The sequence below is a fragment of the Lissotriton vulgaris genome, chromosome 12, assembly GCF_964263255.1.
Source record: "Lissotriton vulgaris chromosome 12, aLisVul1.2, whole genome shotgun sequence".
NCBI lineage: Eukaryota > Metazoa > Chordata > Amphibia > Caudata > Salamandridae > Lissotriton > Lissotriton vulgaris.
Window position 1 is genome coordinate 540,367,257 of NC_141700.1, and position 21,493 is coordinate 540,388,749.

Sequence of the window (21,493 nt, forward strand, 5' to 3'; positions counted from 1 at the left end):
CGTATCGTAAGGTTCTTCACTAGTTCTCCGGACGATTCGTAGACATTCGGACGCAATCTTTGTAAACGGATCGTACTATGCAATTTGGACGGCATTGTACGAATCGTACGGAAACGCATACAAATACGAATCGTAGGACGGTTTCCTTTCCCAAATCGGAATCGACCCTTAAGTGTTGAATATGCAACCAACCTCACATTTGCATACCAAATAAAACACCTAATAGCCCTAGCATACGTGCCAATCACCTACGTGGCTGAGCACTATAACATTTTAATAGAAAGTCCATTCTATACCAAAAATGAACAAAAACTAGCTCCTCTTCTCGATTATTTCGAGGACACCTGGGTGGGGACACTTCACAGGTCAGGCCACAGACGCCAACCAAAATTCCAAATCCCTTGGTGGAATGTATATTTACCAACTCTGAACCAAGAAGCCAAAACAAACAACGCAGTTGAGGGTTGGCATAATGCCTTCCTAGCTTCAACTGGCCGAACAACTCCTACACTACACAAACTCCTAATGGTAATACAAAAAGAACAAAGTTTTCAAGAATTAATAATGGAGCAAACTGTCTTACAAAAAAAACCTAAACTATCACACAAACTGCCCAAATGTACCAATATTTACAACAACTAGATTACTTAAAAATGATTGCCAAAACACTAATCTAACAATACAAACCATATAAACTAAAAATAATCCTAAAAATCACTAAAATATAAACATACACATTTCCTTTAGAAAAATTAAGTATTTATTTTGTCTAATACATTTAATTTTTTTCAAATATATTGACAAAATAAATATCTAATAAAACAACAACTGCATAAAAATAGTACATTTCCCCACCCACAATAAAATTAATATAAAATCACTTACCTTTCGCAGCAAAGTAAATCGCAAATCCAAATTCTCAAAAATAATCCAGGTACTAATAAATCCTCATGAAAAATAAAACAAACCCCAACAAAATGGAAAAATACAACTGTGCCAAATCCATCGAACATCCAAAAAAATAGATAATCCAGAATCCATCCAAAACCCGAAAATGTTAAAAATAAATAAAAAACGCTCCAGGACACCCGAATAATAAAGGAAGTGTAAAATAAACATTACTTAAACAAGTAAAATACACTTCCTTTAAATAAAAAACGCAAAAGTTCTGGAAACGAAAAGGCTGCATTCAAAAACCTAGAATATAAAAAATAAACACTCCCACCCCAAGAAAACTTAAAACTATATATTATGAATCAACATTACATACATATTTAACACAAAAAGTAACTAAATACACACAAACACAATAACTCCAACTAGGCCGCAAATCCAGAAAACGCTGAGAAAAATTAAAATGTAAATAACCAACTACAAACATCATGACTCCTAATACACAAGTCCACACACCCTAAATAAGAAACTACTACCAAACATACTTAAAATAGTTAGAATATAAAGAATAGAACTCTTACCTTCTCAGACGCAAAGTAGCTTCCAACCGCGAGCTTGAATCTTCCCAAATGACTCAAAAAGACATAGGGGCCCATTAGGATGTCGGGCGAATTGCCCCTGCCAGGCCTGACGGGAGCAATCCGCCCGACATCCTGTCCTGAATTCCCCCCGCCATATTAGAATGGTGGGGGGGACCGCGGTAGACGGAAAGACCGTCTGCCGCTTTTCCGCCCCGGTCGCCTTGCGGCCGGGGCGAAAAGGATTAATATGGTGGCGGTGTGTAATAGACACCGCCAGCCATATTAGGATGACCCAAATCGGATGCCTTTCCGTGGTGGCGATGCCGCCATGGAAAGGCAGGCGGTCTTCACTCTGGGGGCCCCCTGCGGGCCCCCAGAGTGAAGGAGAGGTGGAGGTGCACATGGGGGTACCTTTGGTACCCCCCTTTATTTGCATAAACAAAGCGGCAGGCACCGCGAGGTGCCTGCCGCTTTGTTTATGCAAATGCTGTAATACATTTTTAGCATTGTGGCGGGCGGTGCTGAGAGACCGCCCGCCACAATGCTAAACATGCAGGATGTGCCCGCCACTGTGGCGGGCACATCCAAATACCCCCCACGGGACCCCCGCCCTTATGGCGGGCGGTCCTATTCCTCGCTAGGATGACGGGCGGACAAAGTCCGCCCGTCATCCTAATAGGCCTCTAAGAGCGGTTACAAAATAAAAGACCCAAATAATAATATCAACACAAAAATAGTTAAATAAATGACTAAATAATTTTAAAAACATTAAAAAAATTAGTTAAACTTTATTAAAAAAATCTAATTTTTTTCAATGTATTTATGATGTACTATAAAATATAATATTATCTTCATATATTGTAAAATTATGAAAAATAAATATTATTAGACTATAATCCATACTAATATACTAAAGAGAGAGCCCAAACCTTTGAGGCGGGTAATCTCAGGAACCACAGCACCAATCACAACACCCAATACAGCGTTGGAAAGGGCAGTTGCAGCAGAAGGACATAGGCTATGCAGACGCCCACCATATACATTTAAAAGGTAAAAGAACCGTGCCAGCAAAGTAGTCCTTTGTGGGCGTGTCTACGTTGTGCTGTGGGCGTGTGCTGGGGGCGTGAGACACACTGGGGGCATGTGGTACATTCCGCCTTCATGCCATGTCTCATATCGTGTGCTGTGGGCGTGTGCTGGGGGCGTGGGCGTGTGGGGGGCGTGGGATTATGGAAAAATGCAAACGTTGTGCCCAATATTTAATTGTTTTTTCTACCCAGGTTCTGTACATTCCAGCTCCGGTTGTCCACCCTGCTCCCTTTAAATACCCCTGTACCCCATGATCATAGCCCACCCTTACTCCTAAAAATACCCCAACACCCTTAAACACTAACCCATCTTAACCCTATAAATATACCCTGTACGCCAAAACCAAAACCAACACTAAACCCTAAAAATACCCCTGTACCCCAAAACCAAAACCTAGCCCTGAACCCTATAAATACCCCTGTACCTCAAAACCCAAACCTACACCCTGAAGCCAAAAAATACCCCTGTACCTCAAAACCCAAACCTAGCCCTGAACCCTAAAAATACCCCTGTACCCCAAAACCCAAACCTACCCCTGAACCCTAAAATACCCCTGTACCCCAAAACCCAAACCTAGCCCTGAACCCTTAAAATACCCCTGTACCCCAAAACCCAAACGTACCCCTGAACCCTAAAAATACCCCTGTACCCCAAAACCCAAACCTAGCCCTGAACTATAAAATTACCCTGTACCCCAAAACCCAAACCTACACCTGAACCCTAAAATACCCCTGTACCCCAAACCCCAAACCTAGTCCTGAACCCTAAAAATACCCCTGTACCCCAAAACCCAAAACAATCCCTGAATCCTTAAAATACCCCTGTACCCCAAAACCCAAACCTACCCCTGAGCCCTAAAAATACCCCTGTACCCCAAACCCCAAACCTAGGACTGAACCATAAAAATAACCCTGTACCCCAAAACCCAAACCTACCCCTGAACCCTAAAATACCCCTGTACCCCAAAACCCAAACCTAGCCCTGAACCCTAAAATACGCCTGTACCCCAAAACCCAAACCTAGCCCTGAACCCTTAAAATACCCCTGTACCCCAAAACCCAAATCTACCCCTGAATCCTAAAAATACCCCTATACCCCAAAACCCAAACCTAGCCCTGAACCCTAAAAATACCCCTGTATGCGTGGTAAAAGCATATAAAATGTAATGCCATGCGTTATAATGGCATTGCGGAGTCATGGTACGTTCGTAATGAAAGTATGCGGAGTGATGGTATGCAGAAAGAAAGTTGCGGAGTAATGGGTGTTTACCCTCCCACGGTAAGTACATTGGTGGCACGGCGGCCCACATCTCCAGGAACATACTCATATTTTTTCCCCACTGATTTGAAAAATGCACAGGTCTCTCTCATTGATGGCCAGCACCGACATACACTTTTAGACACACCTCCCGCCACAAGGTCTAGAATTGCGAACTTTAGAGCTGGGGAGCTACATTCGAATCTCGGCATCAGCTCAACATCCTGTGATTCCAGGCAAATCACTTTGTCTCCCCGTGCCTACCACAAATGAATGTGTTCTTCTGTAATGTAAATTGTGCTCATGCCATGTTGTCGAGTTCGCGCTATATAATATTGTAAGGAAAAATAAAGTAGGGAAACTCGAATTCACACACTACTGAACGCGCACTCTTAAGTACATCAGCAGTGCACTGTGAATCGGAGCGTTTCACAGGCCTGTCACAGATAAGAAATGCTATCAAAACGAAATCCTACAAAACAATATACTACTGGCCGGCAGAAATTCACACCCGGACAACGTTGGGACGGGCTACTAGTATTTAATATTACAATTATTTAAAAAAATTATGTGAAAAAATGTGAAAAACAATGTATACTTGTTATTTATTTTGATTTTTTTTTACAAACATTTAAAAAATATTAATATTAATAATACAATATTCATATTAATAATACTGAAAAATGAAACTGATATTATAATGCAAAAATGTTATTTTGAAAAATAGTATTGTATAATATTAACAATATATGATATAAATCTTTTTCTTTAAAATTATATCAACATGTATACCATGATTTCAACAATAAAATAATATGTACAAAATATTATAAAATGTACAGTAATCAAAAAATTGAAATTTGAAAAAGAAAAATGTTTCCAACTGTATGTACTAAATATATTCAAATGTTAAATATATTTTCATTTACTGTATTGTTTATATGTACCTATAATGTACTTGACTCAAGAACTATATATATATTTTGTTTAAAATATAAAAGTACAAATTCTTATATATGTGTTACACATTTATACTTTCATTTATGAAAAATATATTGTTTAATATATGTACTCTCTGAATAATACAATTTAAAAAATTCAAAAAAACTGTGCAATTTTTTTTACTGACTATAAAAAATATTACTACCAATATCCCAACATTTATAGTGTGTTAAAATGTTTATATATATATAAATATTACAAAACTTAAATAAATATACTGAAATATTTGTATCTTTTAAAAAAATGTATTACAATTATAACTACTTTCACACATATTAAAAATAAAAATGTATAAATAATTATATTAAATATAACTTTAAATATATTAGACATTAAACATTACACACTTCATACACTTAACTATATTAAAGAATAAAAAAAATTAAAGCCACTATAAAATAAAAATATTTTTACAACAATTTCTAAAACTTAAAATTAATTATTTAACTATTCCCACTCCAATCTACATTTAATCGAGGTGGGTGCTGGACATGGAACCTATTTAATTTACAATTCCCACTCCAATCTACATTTAATTAGAGTAGATGCTGGACACTGAACCTATTTAATTTACTATTCCCACTCCAATATACATTTAATTAGGGTAGGTGCTGGACACTGAATCTATTTAATTTACTATTCCCACTCCAATCTATATTTAATTAGGATAGGTGCTGGACACAGAACCTATTTAATTTACTATTCCCACTCCAATATACATTTAATTAGGGTAGGTGCTATACACTGAAATTATTTATTTACTATTCCCACTCCAATCTACATTTAATTAGAGTAGGTGCTGGACACTGAACCTATTTAATTTACTACTCCCACTCCAATCTACATTTAATTAGGGTAGGTGCTGGACACTAAACGATAATAAATTACTATTCCCACTCCAATCTACATTTAATTGAAATAGGTGCTGGACACTGAACCTATTTAATTTACTATTCCCACTCCAATCTACATTTAATTAGAGTAGGTGCTGGACACTGAACCAATTTAATTTACTATTCCCACTCCAATCTATATTTAATTGAGGTAGGTGCTGGACACTGAACCTATTTAATTTACTATTCCCACTCCAATATACATTTAATTAGAATAGGTGCTGGAAACTGAACCTATTTAATTTACTATTCCCACTCCAATCTACATTTAATTAGAGTAGGTGCTGGACACTGAACCAATTTAATTTACTATTCCCACTCCAATCTATATTTAATTGAGGTAGGTGCTGGACACTGAACCTATTTAATTTACTATTCCCACTCCAATATACATTTAATTAGAATAGGTGCTGGAAACTGAACCTATGTAATTTACTATTCCCACTCCAATCTACATTTATTTAAGGTAGGTGCTGGACACTGAACCTATTTAATTTACTACTCCCACTCCAATATCCCTTTAATTAGGGTAGGTGCTGGACACTGAACCTATTTAATTTACTATTCCCACTCCAATTTACATTTAATTTGGGTAGGTGCTGGACACTGAACCTATTTAATTTACTATTCCCACTCCAATCTACATTTAATTAGGGTAGGTGCTGGACACTAAACCATAATAAATTACTATTCCCACTCCAATCTACATTTAATTGAAGTAGGTGCTTGACACTGAACTTATTTAATTTACTATTCCCACTCAATTCAATTCAATATATTTATTAAAGATTTGGAACTCCTAGGAGGTCCACATAAAATGCATTCGTAGAATTACAAATAAAACAGAAACACATAACAAGCATAATCACAAACCATCATAAAATGTATCAAGAGCCTGCCTTCGATTAGCTAAATTTCGATAATAAGAAACAAACAATATTATCAAAAAACCTGATCATACAGTGCTTGAGATTTTCCACATTATAACTCCTAGGATGATATATTGGACATAATATAAGCTGACAGTTCATTTAATAAAAACCAAAAGTTCCATTTCAACTAGAGAATAAATTGAAAATTAGAGACAGAATAAAAGATGGGCATAATCAGACCTGTGCAAAAGGCAATTCAGTAGCAACCAGCTCACAAGAGAAAAACCTCCTGAATCCCACTGTATATAAGTTTTTAGAATAAAGAACAGAACATAGTGGGAAGCATAATGCAACCTAACCCTAATTATGAGAAAGTAGCAGTTAATAGCTGCCTATCAATGTGCAAAATACAAATTAATAAAACTAAAGACTACTACAGATGGAGAGCCTGCTAAAAGGCTGGCTATGGGGATAACCACCAGTTTGAAAAATGTAGTAAAAAAGCAAGAGAAATTAAAAAGGTTTAGTCCCACTGCTTCGTTTTTTGTTCAAAGTTGATAATCTCAGGTTGGTGCTACATTTTATACACAATCTTATAGAAACATCATTACAAGGTTAAAATATATACATAAATTCCTTAAAATAATTAAATCATTTTACGCACCCTGCTTCGTTTTTAGGACAAAAGAAATAGTCTCGAGCTATGCTACGTTTTTAACTGAGTTTTGTAAAAACATCGGACGGAGCCACGATAACGGCTCAATGCCAATGCTGGACATACAAACAAAACATGGTCCAGAGTCTGATTTCTCAGCATACACAAATTACAAATTTTCCCATTATTCGGATTTTGAGACCAGTTTGCTGTAAGGTCATTTAAGGGCAGAAGATTCATGCTACCTAAAATAAGTAAGCGACGAATACTGTGTTCTAAGTTCCAAAATAAATATTTTTGTGCAATTCTCGGAGAGTTTGTCCTAAGTATTAGTTTTAATCTTTCTTTAGAGTTACAGGATTGAATGTCTCCATAGAAACTAATTCTGCCACTCAGAGTTTTTAGGAGAGACTTAAATCCTACTGATGGAAGGGTAAGCACTTCTTGTATACTAAAGACTTTTAATGCCAAAGATAAATCACGGTAAAAGGAGTAGTTACCTGCCTTAATGTCAAAGATTTCATGGCTTAAGACACCTCTTAGTGAATCAGGGTCACTATGTTTTAGCTGATAACCCAAACGTAGAACCCTGGATAAGCCTTGTGTATAAGAGCTTATCAAACCAAATTCCAATCTGATTGCTGCCTTTGGAACTAAGGTGTTAAAAATACATATTTTTCGTAGTATCTGGCCTTCAACCTTGTCCAAAAAACTCCAGTCCTTAACAGGGATTGATTCTATCGCATAAAACAGGGTTGGGGGTGATTTTTGCCTTAAAAACCGTCAATAAATGTATGAAATGTCTCCTACCATTAGCGCTGCAAAAAATGTGCAAGCCGTTGGCATGCGAAGTAGCTTTACTAGACCAGTGTGAAGATTATTTTTCAAGCTGCTTGTTAACAGTTTCCCTAAATAGAGGTATGAATCTACTACCACCAGTCTTTCAGGACCGATTTGCCAATTAAAATTATATGATTTTCTACTTTTAGAACTTTTCAAAATTAAAATTTTACTTTTGGATACGTTTATTTTCAAAAAGTGGGCCACAGTATATTTTTGTAAGGAGGCCAACTTTCTATTCAACCCATTAGGGGTTAAGTCCATTACTACTATATCGTCTGCGTATAGTAGACATGCAAAAGGACGAGTACTGATCTTCGGGGCATTTCCATCATCTTGAACAAAGCAATCGAGTAAGTCTATATATAAGGAGAATAGCAGCGGTGCTAACAAGCAACCCTGTTTGAGACCATTTTCAGTAGGGATTATATTTGATAATCCTTGATTTCCACCCATTAATATCTTGCACGAGGCTTGCGAGTGGAGTGCTATGATCAAGGATAGAAGAGGGGAGGCAAACCCATTTTTTGCAGTTTTCTCAATAGTAGAGGTCGATCTACCTTATAGAAGGCTGTAGAAAAATCAATGAAAGCCAGGAATACATTTGAATTACGATAGATTGTGTATTTTTCCTCTATTAATTTCAACATACAAATATTATCTAGCGTAGAATGGTTTTTCCTAAAGCCTGCTTGCTCAATGGGGAGTACTTTCTTCTCTACCACCCATTCCGTAAGGTGATCGTGAATTCTACGTGCAAAACTTTCCCCGTTGCATCCAGTAAAGCTATTTGTCGGTAATTACCTGGATGCGATCTAAGGCCCTTTTTGTATAAAAGGAATTAAAATACTTCCTGACCAAGATGGTGGAATTTTCCCATTAGAATAACAAAAATTAAATAATGGAGCTAAATAGGTAGCCCACAAAAGAGGCTCCTTTTTGATTAGCGTCATGGGAATTTCATCAGGGCCCATTGCTCCTGAGGATGTCATTTTTTTAATAGCCCTGACCACTTCATCGATAGAGTGGACATATTTGGGTACCGAGATTAACGGCTGATCCAAAGCCCCAATATCAAAACTGCAAGAATCGAGATTCCCAGAATACAATTCCCGCAGATAAAGTTTCCAATCTTCTTCTTTTATGGGTATGGGAAGAGATTTCACCTTAGTGCCACAGCAATCGGCGATTATTTCCCAGTACCTTTTTGAGTTATTTTTTGAAGCTGCCTCTTTTAACTGTGTCCATACACCATCTTCCTTTATTTGCCTTAGGGAGCATTTTTTCCTCTGTCTTTTTCTCTTTAGCAGGTTTATTACATTTCTTCGCTCATGTGAAAAGTACAGGAACTGAGCCCTCACTAGTTTGTTTATTTCCCTATTCAGACCCTCCAGGATATCGCGATTTCGCGATTTGCAAAAAAATCGCGAAATCAGCCGAACGCCGCAAATCCCGCGATATTTGCCCAAACGCCCGCGAAATCTGCCGTTTTGCCAGCCATTAGTACTTCAAAGTCTTATTTAAGGTCCCCGAACGCTTTGAGACGGTGCTGTCACGCCGTGACGCACTCGACCTCAGCTCGAGGGCACTTGACCACCTCAGAGGCCCTGTGGCGTCGGCACCACCGACACCAGAAAACACGGACACCTCTGATGCTTCCACTCCGGAGATTGTAAAGGCACAAGGAGGTGCCTCGCGCATCTTATCGGCACAACACTCCGTGAAATAACACTCCGTGAAATGACCCCCCTCCGTCCCCTGTTCATGTGTAAAGTAACCCTGAATTGAGACTGCGGCCACATGCATATATTTCTGGCATCACGGGGTGCACAGCGCCTCGCTGTCAGGGGTGATCACATCAAGAGCTGCAGGGAAACCGAGGCATAGGTTTAGGAAATCCCGGTTATTTTGCTCAACCTTATTCTGAGATCGATAAAAAAAAATAAAAAAGGGTTCCGTTGGGTAGTAATACATTCCTATTAGTATAGTCAGCCCCAACCGCCGTGTTTCGTTTTCGATCCTGAGTTTTTCCAGACCAAGCACTATGGAGTACCGCCCCCGTTCCACCGCAGTGTGTGTTCCTTTCTTCCTGCCCACTGTCTGTGTTCACTTTCTTCCTGCCCCCTCCCACTGTCTGTGTTCACTTTCTTCCTGCCCCCTCCCACTGTCTGTGTTCTCTTTCTTCCTGCCCCTCCCACCTTAGTTTGCGTTGCCTTTCTCCCCCCTTGAGCAATGAGAACCTTTAAAAAGATGCAACTACGCAAAACACCTTAAATCTAGGACAATAACCTATGGGTCTGTCACATCCTATATTTTAGATGCACTCCAGTGCACCTACTTCCGGTACCGCAGACAGGCGGTCTCGGGTGTAACGTTTCCAGACCATGTTTGGCTACGGGCACCTTACCAGTACTAGCCTTATCATTAAATTCAAACCCTACGTGAAACCTTTCTTGCGCAGACCACATTAAACCGCCCCAAACAGGCTTCACTCTCTAGCAGTGTTTGACCCTTCTTGACTGGGCACTTTTTTTGCTTTTTTATACAGCATGAACCTGACATAAAAGTATTGGAGTGCTTGATATAAGCACCAGTTATACTACACAAGTATGCATTGTTTTTTACATTTCAGGCAAGGGGAGATTAAGTGCTTTGCCCAGAGTCACAGGATGTTGAGCGTCGAGGCCTATCCTCACTTACCACCAGGGAAACGCTACAGGTCCGGTGTGGTGGTCTCTAAGTGCCTTGTTACATTGCTTGTTTAGGTGCTGATGCACTGAAATTGGTGCCACGCGGATAAGCAGGCGCTGATCCTCTTTTTTTTTACAGATTCAGGGGGCTCAGTGCAGTCTGAGTCTGAACTGAGTGTCGTCGCCGCAGCCGCCAATCAAGGACAGTCGCAAGAACCTTTAAAGACAGTGACGCAGTGCCCACCTACATATCTGTGCATCTATTACCCCCAACACACCTGGCAGGAGGGCAGGTAAAATGTTGCTTCCATCCCAAGCCATATGGCACCTGCGATGTATTGCCCGTGGAGAGGGGGGCAGGCTGCTGCAGTATTGGGGCAGGAGATGGGCACTGCGGGGTTGCATGTGAACCGGAGGAGGTACCTCTATCATTTCAGCAGGCACAGCAAGGAACATTTCACCATCCCGCTGCTCGTGTATTCAGTAATATTGCGGCCGCTTCTTCTTCGGGACGCTGTGCTGATTTCTCGGCACGGGCTGGCGCGCTGCAGGCCTTGAACTCTGTGCCGCGTTTCACCCCTAAAACAAATTTGCAATGCTCCTTCTGGGACGCCCCGAAGATTTTACATGAACTTTGTGTAGAGTTCTGCATTTAAGTGCTTGAGGAGAACTGAGACAGAGACAGAGAGTGCTATCGCCAAGGTATGGAAAAGGAAAGAGGGTTTAACTGAGATTAGGATGACGATTGGCAGCCATGAGGCCGGCTGGATAGCTGCACACCTATCAGAGAGAAGGAGGGAGGGAGAGGGAGAGGGAGAGAGAGAGGGAGGGAGAGGGAGAGGGGGACAGAGAGAGGGACAGACACGGAGGGACGGAGAGAGGGACAGACTGAGGGACTGAGAGAGGGACAGAGACTGAGGGACGGAGAGAGAGACAGAGACTGAGGGACGGAGAGAGGGACAGAGAGCGAGAGGGACGGCGTGAGAGACGGTGAGAGAGAGGGACGGCGTGAGGGATGGTGAGAGAGAGAGGGACGGCGTGAGAGACGGTGAGAGAGAGGGTTGAATGTTTGCATTTGGTTTGCTCTGCTTTTATGGATTTCTTGCTAAAATCAGAATAAAATTCCATTTGATTTGACTTTTACTGTCTGTCAATGCGAGCCATGCAAATGCTTTCAACAAGATGTTGTGCTAACATGGAATGGTTTTAAGATATAAGCTGTTGTGGTGCTGTTGAGTTAGGTTTTGCACTGATGGCCACCTTCAAATCCAGGAGCAATGACTTTTTGGTCTCCTTGTGTTTTCTGTGTGGATGTTCACAATGTGCTTACTTTTTGAGTACATCTGTATGTTTCAATGACTAGAACGTAAGCTACTTGGAATATCTGAAATCCGAGGGTTCCCTAGTAAGGATATAAAATGGGCTAATACATGACCCCATGAAGTCTTGTTGCATAAAACAGTTTGAAGGCGCTGCCAGCCTCCGGGGACATGAGATGTACATGCGTATGGTAAGCACATCTCCTGTCCGTACGCGTGCACATTTCCTCTACGCTCGTGCCTTCTCTTGTCTCCCTTGGGGACAGAAAGCAGCAGCAATAGAGTCTCATATCTTCATGTTGCTAAATAACTCAAAAACAAAGATATCTGTGTTTGTTGTAGGAAAAATGGCCCAAAAAAATGCCGCAAAATTGCCGCTAAATTTCCATATTTGTGCCGCTAAATTTCCTTTTTTGTGCCGCTAAATTTGCTAATCCATGCCGCTATATCCTGGGGGGTCTGTATTTAAAGTGAGCAAAGGGTTAAAGTATGGTCTCAGTTGAGCAGGAACATGAGTAGGTTTGCCAGATTTAGCCAAAAGGCCAATATTATGGGAAAAGACTTCAAGAAAATCAGGTTGAATACGATCACACTCAACTGATTTTAAGAACTGCTGATCTCTTATTAGTAATGATAGGTGCGCTTTTAATTTAGTGGTCGCTTGGGTGTTCCAATGGCTTCTACCATTTGTTACATTAAACCCTACTGAAGTACCTTTAAAATTCCAGGAGTCTACCTCATCACAAACAAAATCAATTTTAAAGCAAATCAACATGTGATCACTAAAAACATTTCCCAATACTTCCATATTTGTACGTTTTGTGAAAAAAATCTGCGGAGACGATTAAATAATCAAGAATTGATCTCCCTGTAGGAGCCTTATGGGTATAGTTCGCTGGAATATCTTTCCCCAACCTCCCATTAGCAATTATAAGATCTAAACTTCTCAGACCTTCTAGAAGTACGACTCCTCTTTTGTCTGTCCTGCTATTATTCGGGAATTGAGCGGAGGGAATATTTAGGGCTTAATTTATTTCGATGTTAGAAAATACCCTTAGACTATGCGTAGAGACTTTGGAATTCAGATCTCCCACTAGTATTGTGGACCTACAGTCTTCAGATTCCAAGATAGAGGAGAATAAGGAAAAAAGATCTTTTAATAAATGTGAAGAGGATGCATCTGGAGGTAAGTATACATTTATTATCAACAACGAGTCCAACAGAACCTGGCCCACCCTATAATCCAATTTAACCGCCTGAATTAAGTTAGAAGCATGAGGGAATTCATTACAGGAGCAACTGAGGCTTGTACTTAACAAGATTGCAATACCTCCTTTAGCATGACCTCTGTTTACATGGAGCGCCGGCCGGATTAGCACTATATAGTCTTCAGTAGACCAATTCTCGGTTATCCAAGTCTCTTGGAGACAGATTATATCGGTTTTCTGCTCTTTCGAAAATATAAGTTTGTTTTTATTTGTGCTAAGGCCAGCTGTGTTCCAGGATATCTTATTAATATCATTGCTAGGAAGAATTACCGCATTTTAGGCCTAAGGGTCTATTTGAATTTAGGGCACCTGCAACCCAGCTCCATTTCTTAACCTCCTCACCTGCGGGGAGCACTTGTTGAATATTTTTTTTGGTATGGAACGAAACCCTCCTGCCATCTTTACCAAGAAAGACCTGCAAAGTGCTTTCTTTCTCCGTAAATGGTGTTCCTCGTCCGGAGGATTCTACGGCAATATTAGGCAGCTTAATCTGGGACACTTTTTTTAGAGATAGCTCCACCTATGGAATTAAAACGTCAATGCCACAACAGCGCAATTTATCGCTATGTGTCAAAATCAGGTGGGATATTGCTTTGGATGAGAATGTAACTCTTGCACCCCTGGGATTATTATATTTTTCTACCTCCACCAGGGCTAAGTCATTGCTATCAATCATCCGCAGGCCCACTATTTCAGCAAAGAAACCCAACAAAAAAGACCAATTCATAAATAATTCAGAGTCAAAAATAAACGAAAAATCCAGGCTGTAAGTTATTATCAGAGCTGGGTGCCTCAGAGATGATGTTATTGGAGCTATAAATAACATTGGAACCTAGAGAGGAAGCAAACATAGAAGCATTATGTTTCAATGTGCTCTGAACCATAGGAGAAACATTTGTATCTGATGATACCACATCTTTGGTCGATTTGATAGAATTAATTGGAACACATAATTTCAGAGAAGGAGGGCAAGAACCCAATACATTGCGCTCTTCTGATCCATCTTCTGTCTTCGGGACATTTAAATCCAGCTTTGAAGATGTAAAATGAGTAAGTTGGGGATCGAAGCGTAACTGTTTGGATCTTTTTTTGTTTATCCTTCGTCGTTTTTCCCTTTTTCCCTTCTTTTTTGTCTTATGAACAATGCTACATTTGTTCTTAGAAACTTGTTCCTTACTCGGAGAGCATCCAACCTTAGAGTCCTCCTCTATAAGCTGCTTTGTGGAATTAAAAACAGATTTGAGAAAAATAGGGAAGACTTTTTGGGTTATATTTGTATTTGTATTTTCCATCGTAGTTTGCGAGCAAATTGATGATGCGGCAACTGTAGCTAAAGGTTCGGAGTTGAAAAGCTGCTGTAAGGAAGAAGAGAGTGATTTATCAAAAATATCGCCGTTTTCTTTCATTTTAATTTTGGTGTTTCGACTAGAGAAAGGTTCACCAGCCTGGGTGCCAAAGTCTCGACCTTTAACATGTGGAAAAGAGTCTGTTTGGGTAGAATAAGGCTTGTCAGAGTCGACCTTCAAACGAAGGGGAATGGAAGATCCTTTCTCTAGGTTAGGTACACCAAGGGAAAATGCACAGGCTTTTCCTGACAATAGATTATGTTCAGAGGCAATATGCTTTGTCAGGGCTAAAACGGAGTCCAAAATAACATCAGAATTATTTACTGATTTCTCCATTAGGGCTAAGATGGAAACCAACACTCTTTCTAAACAAAGCAGTGATTCCGACATCGGTCTTTGTGATTCTAAATTATGTATTGAAGGGAGAAAATCGCGGGAGAGATCAGGAGTAATTGAACCCCTTGAGTCTAATAAGCTTCTTCCGCTAGGTGTACTACTGAACAGTTGCAGTTTTACAGGCTGATCCTTAGAGGACGGTAGAGTAGTGGGAGTAAAAACCTTAGATGATTCTTGGTTATGAACGTAAAACCTTTTTAATGGCTGATCTAGATTTATATCAGGTAAAGTGAAATCTTCTATTATATATTCTCCCACTTTTAATCCTGGTTGCCAAACTCCTTCCAAGCAGAGACCCCGTTCACAAAAGGGTGGATAGTTAAATTTGCCAGTAGAGTGTCAGTCACCCCAGATTCTGAACATTGAGGATCGGGATGCTGTGATCCCCTGAATGTAGACGGTGAAATGGAGGGTACTACTGGTGAGGATACTACTGGGAATGGATTTCCAGGACTTACATTGATCTCTACTTGAACAGCATATTCTTTTTGGGGGAACTCCGACATTCCTGCAGATTTAAAACTTATTTATTTTTTAGGAAAAAAGGAAGGGATGGCATTAAAGCACTTCAGAGAGTGTATTTGCAATGAGTTGTTCCTTAAAGGGTTAGCTCTGGTTTTTGTGTACCTATTTAATTTACTATTCCCACTTCAATTTACGTTTAATTTAGGTAGGTGCTGGACACTGAACCTATTTAATTTACTATTCCCACTTCAATCTACATTTAATTAGGGTAGGTGCTGGACACTAAACCATAATAAATTACTATTCCCACTCCAATCTACATTTAATTGAAGTAGGTGCTTGACACTGAACTTATTTAATTTACTATTCCCACTCCAATCTACATTTAATTAGAGAAGGTGCTGAACACTGAACCAATTTAATTTACTATTCCCACTCCAATCTACATTTAATTGAGGAATTGAGGTAGGTGCTGGACACTGAACCTATTTAATTTCTATTTCCACTCCAATATACATTTAATTAGAGTAGGTGCTGGACACTGAACCAATTTAATTTACTATTCCCACACCAATCTACATTTAATTGAAGTAGGTGCTGGACACTGAACCTATTTAATTTACTATTCCCACTCCAATATACATTTAATTAAGGTAGCTGCTGGACACTGAACCTATTTAATTTACTATTCCCACTCCAATGTACATTCAATTTAGGTACGTGCTGGACACTGAACCTATTTGATTTACTATTCCCACTCCAATCTACATTTAATTAGGGTAGTTGCTGGACACGGAACCTATTTAATTTACTATTCCCACTCCAATCTACATTTAATTAGGGTTGGTGCTGGACACTGAACCTATTTAATTTATTATTCCCACTCCACTCTAAATAATTCAGAGTCAAAAATAAACGAAAAATCCAGGCTATATGGGGCAGGCTGTAAGCTATTATCAGAGCTGGGTGCCTCAGAGATTATGTTATTGGAGCTATAAATAACATTGGACCCTAGAGAGGAAGCAAACATAGAAGCATTATGTTTCAATGTGCTCTGAACCATAGGAGAAACATTTGTATCTGATGATACCACATCTTTGGTCGATTTGATAGAATTAATCGGAACACATAATTTCAGAGAAGGAGGGCAAGAACCCAATACATTGCGCTCTTCTGATCCATCTTCTGTCTTCGGGACATTTAAATCCAGCTTTGGAGATGTAATATGAGTAAGTTGGGGATCGAAGCGTAACTGTTTGGATCTTTTTTTGTTTATCCTTCGTCGTTTTTCCCTTTTTCCCTTCTTTTTTGTCTTATGAACAATGCTACATTTGTTCTTAGAAACTTGTTCCTTACTCAGAGAGCATCCAACCTTAGAGTCCTCCTCTATAAGCTGCTTTGTGGAATTAAAAACAGATTTGAGAAAAATAGGGAAGACTTTTTGGGTTATATTTGTATTTGTATTTTCCATCGTAGTTTGCGAGCAAATCGATGATGCGGCAACTGTAGCTAAAGGTTCGGAGTTGAAAAGCTGATGTAAGTAAGAAGAGAGTGATTTATCAAAAATATCGCCGTTTTCTTTCATTTTAATTTTGGTGTTTCGACTAGAGAAAGGTTCACCAGCCTGGGTGCGAAAGTCTCGACCTTTAACATGTGGAAAAGAGTCTGTTTGGGTAGAATAAGGCTTGTCAGAGTCGACCTTCAAACGAAGGGGAATGGAAGATCCTTTCTCTAGGTTAGGTACACCAAGGGAAAATGCACAGGCTTTTCCTGACAATAGATTATGTTCAGAGGCAATGTGCTTTGTCAGGGCTAAAACGGAGTCCAAAATAACATCAGAATTATTTACTGATTTCTCCATTAGGGCTAAGATGGAAACCAACACTCTTTCTAAACAAAGCAGTGATTCCGACATCGGTCTTTGTGATTCTAAATTATGTATTGAAGGGAGAAAATCGCGGGAGAGATCAGGAGTAATTGAACCCCTTGAGTTTAATAAGCTTCTTCCGCTAGGTGTACTACTGAACAGTTGCAGTTTTACAGGCTGATCCTTAGAGGACGGTAGAGTAGTGGGAGTAAAAACCTTAGATGATTCTTGGTTATGATCGTAAAACCTTTTTAATGGCTGATCTAGATTTATATCAGGTAAAGTGAAACCTTCCATTATATATTCTCCCACTTTTAATCCTGGTTGCGAAACTCCTTCCAAGTCAGAGACCCCGTTCACAAAAAGGTGGATAGTTAAATTTGCCAATAGAGTGTCAGTCACCCCAGATTCTGAACATTGAGGATCGGGATGCTGTGATCCCCTGAATGTAGACGGTGAAATGGAGGGTACTACTGGTGAGGATACTACTGGGAATGGATTTCCAGGACTTACATTGATCTCTACTTGAACAGCATATTCTTTTTGGGGGAACTCCGACATTCCTGCAGATTTAAAACATTTCTTTTTTAGGAAAAAAGGAAGGGATGGTATTAAAGCACTTCAGAGAGTGTATTTGCAATGAGTTGTTCCTTAAAGGGTTAGCTCTGGTTTTTGTTTACCTATTTAATTTACTATTCCCACTTCAATTTACGTTTAATTTAGGTAGGTGCTGGACACTGAACCTATTTAATTTACTATTCCCACTCCAATCTACATTTAATTAGGGTAGGTGCTGGACACTAAACTATAATAAATTACTATTCCCACTCCAATCTACATTTAATTGAAGTAGGTGCTTGACACTGAACTTATTTAATTTACTATTCCCACTCCAATCTACATTTAATTAGAGAAGGTGCTGAACACTAAACCAATTTAATTTACTATTCCCACTCCAATCTACATTTAATTGAGGAATTGAGGTAGGTGCTGGACACGGAACCTATTTAATTTCTATTTCCACTCCAAAATACATTTAATTAGAGTAGGTGCTGGACACTGAACCAATTTAATTTACTATTCCCACACCAATCTACATTTATTTGAAGTAGGTGCTGGACACTGAAACTATTTAATTTACTATTCCCACTCCAATATACATTTAATTAAGGTAGCTGCTGGACACTGAACCTATTTAATTCACTATTCCCACTCCAATGTACATTCAATTTAGGTACGTGCTGGACACTGAACCTATTTAATTTACTATTCCCACTCCAATCTACATTTAATTAGGGTAGTTGCTGGACACTGAACCTATTTAATTTACTATTCCCACTCCAATCTACATTTAATTAGGGTTGGTGCTGGACACTGAACATATTTAATGTATTATTCCCACTCCAATATACATTTAATTAGGGTAGGTGCTGGTCACTGAACCAATTTAATTTACTATTCCCACTCCAATCTACATTTAATTAGGGTAGGTGCTGGACACTGAACCTATTTAATTTACTATTCCCACTCCAATATACATTTTATTAGGGTAGGTGCTGGACACTGAACTTATTTAATTTACTATTCCCACTCCAATCTACATTAAATTAGAGTAGGTGCTGGACACTGAACCTATTTAATTTACTATTCCCACTCCAATCTAAATTTAATTAGGGTAGGTGCTGGACGCTGAACCTATTTAATTTTATATTCCCACTCCAATTTACATTTAATTAGGGTAGATGCTGGACACTAAACCATAATAAATTACTATTCCCACTCCAATCTAAATTTAATTGAAGTAGATGCTGGACACTGAACAAATTTAATTTAATATTCCCATTTAAATATCAAAAATGTTAAATAATGTTACATTTATTAAATATGTTCGTATTTCATTTTAAAATAAAATAATAATTATTTTATAATTTTTTTACATTCTAAAAAAATCATGTTATATAAACACAACATCCCACTCATAATTTTTTTAATAATTTTGAAATTAGAAAATAAATTTCCTATTTCAAATTAAAATTTCATTAAAAACATTTTTTTTAAAAAACACTCTTCACCCATATCCCCTATAAATCCAACATCACACTACAAATAATTTTAAATTAAAATTCATATTTGATTTTAAATTAGAAATGTAATATTATTTTAAACACTCCCCACCCTTATCCCCTATAAACCCAACATCCCACACCTAAAATTTAAAATGAAATTTGAAATTTTAATTTCCCATTTCAATTTAAAATTTAAATTAAAAATTATTAATTTTTAAAACACTCCCAACCCTTATCCCCTATAAACCCAACATCCCGCTCCTAAAATTTACAAAAAATTTAGAAATTTGAAATTTAAAATTCCTATTTCAATTTAATATTTAAATTAAAAATATTTATTTTTAAAACACTCCCCACCCTTATCCCCTATAAACCCAACATCCCACTCCTAAAATTTACAAAAAAATTAGAAATTTGAAATTCCCATTTCAATTTAAAATTTAAAATAAAAATTATTAATTTTTAAAACACTCCCCACCCTTATCCCCTATAAACCCAACATCCCGCTCTTAAAATGTAAAAAAAATAGAAATTTGAAATTTGAAATTACCAATTTAATATTTAAATAAAAAATTATTAATTTTTAAAACACTCCCCACCCTTAGCCCCTATAAACCCAACATCCCGCTCCTAAAATTTACAACAAATTTAGAAATTTGAAATTCCTATTTCATTTGAATAATTTTTTTTAACATTTATATTTTTTGAAACACTCCCCACCCTTATCCCCTATAAACCGAACATCCCGCTCATAAAAAATGTGAAAAATTAAAAAAAAATGTAATTCCTATAAAATAAACAATAATAACAATTGCAAATTTACAACTTATAAAATATAATACAAGAATATTTTAACTTTTCGATATTTTCGATATTTTAACATATCGATATTTCTTATGTTGACATTACTTAACTCTATATTAAACACACTAATACAAAACGATATTTCACACTTCGATATATACAACATCGATATTTCTCACCTGCGATATTTAGCAGTCAATATTACTGCAAGTCGACATCAGGGACTTGATATTTTGACTGTGTACCGTAGGGTCTTCCCTCTCCTACCAACATCTGTACGGAAAACTCTAGTTCAGGCCCTAATCCTCAGCCGCCTGGATTATTGCAATGCCCTACTGATCTCTGCAAAGGAATCCTCTCTTAGTAAATTGCAAGTAGTTCAAAATACCGCTTCCCGACTGGTGACCCCTCCCAGAACCACATCTACCCCGCTACTTCGAAAACTTCACTGACTCCCAGTGAAAAAGAGAATAAAATTCAAAATCTGCTGCATGGTTTACAAATCCTTAAACAACATGGGATCCAGCTATCTGACTAAAAAGTTAGTCAGATATGTGCCATCCAGAACCTTGCGGTCAAGCAACCAAGGACTTCTTCATATCCCACGCTTCAAACTCGTCTGCATGGGCGGCAAAGCATTTTCCCACCTTGCCCCGCGGTACTGGAACAAACTCCAGTTGCGCCAATGTTCCAACTTCTTGGCCTTCAGAAAGCTGCTGAAAACGACACTGTTCTAAACTATCTCATTGAGTCGGCCACTAGTAGTCACAGCGCAGAGATACCCCGATGGGGATGATTCAGGCGTTATAGAAATCATATAAATAAATAAATAAAATAATATTGAAAGATTATCCGTTCTGCTGCACCTACATTGCCTGGCCCTCTCCTGCATTGACATCTGTAGTGCCCTGAAAGGCCCACAGCAACCAGGTAACTGCTGCAGTATGAGGAGAGACTATCCGACCTGTGAGGAGTGGTGTCTTCAGCGCCACCTAGCAGTAGGCCACTACACTACGCCCAGCAAGAGGGCAATAGGAGAAGGCTGATAGTTGCAATTAGAGAAGCAGGCAGCTAGGCACAACTTCACTCACAAAGTACACCAGCTCCTGAATATAGCCTTGATGAGAGGAGTAGACAGACCCAAACAAACGCGATACAAGGGAGAATTGACTGGCGATGTAGCCCGTGG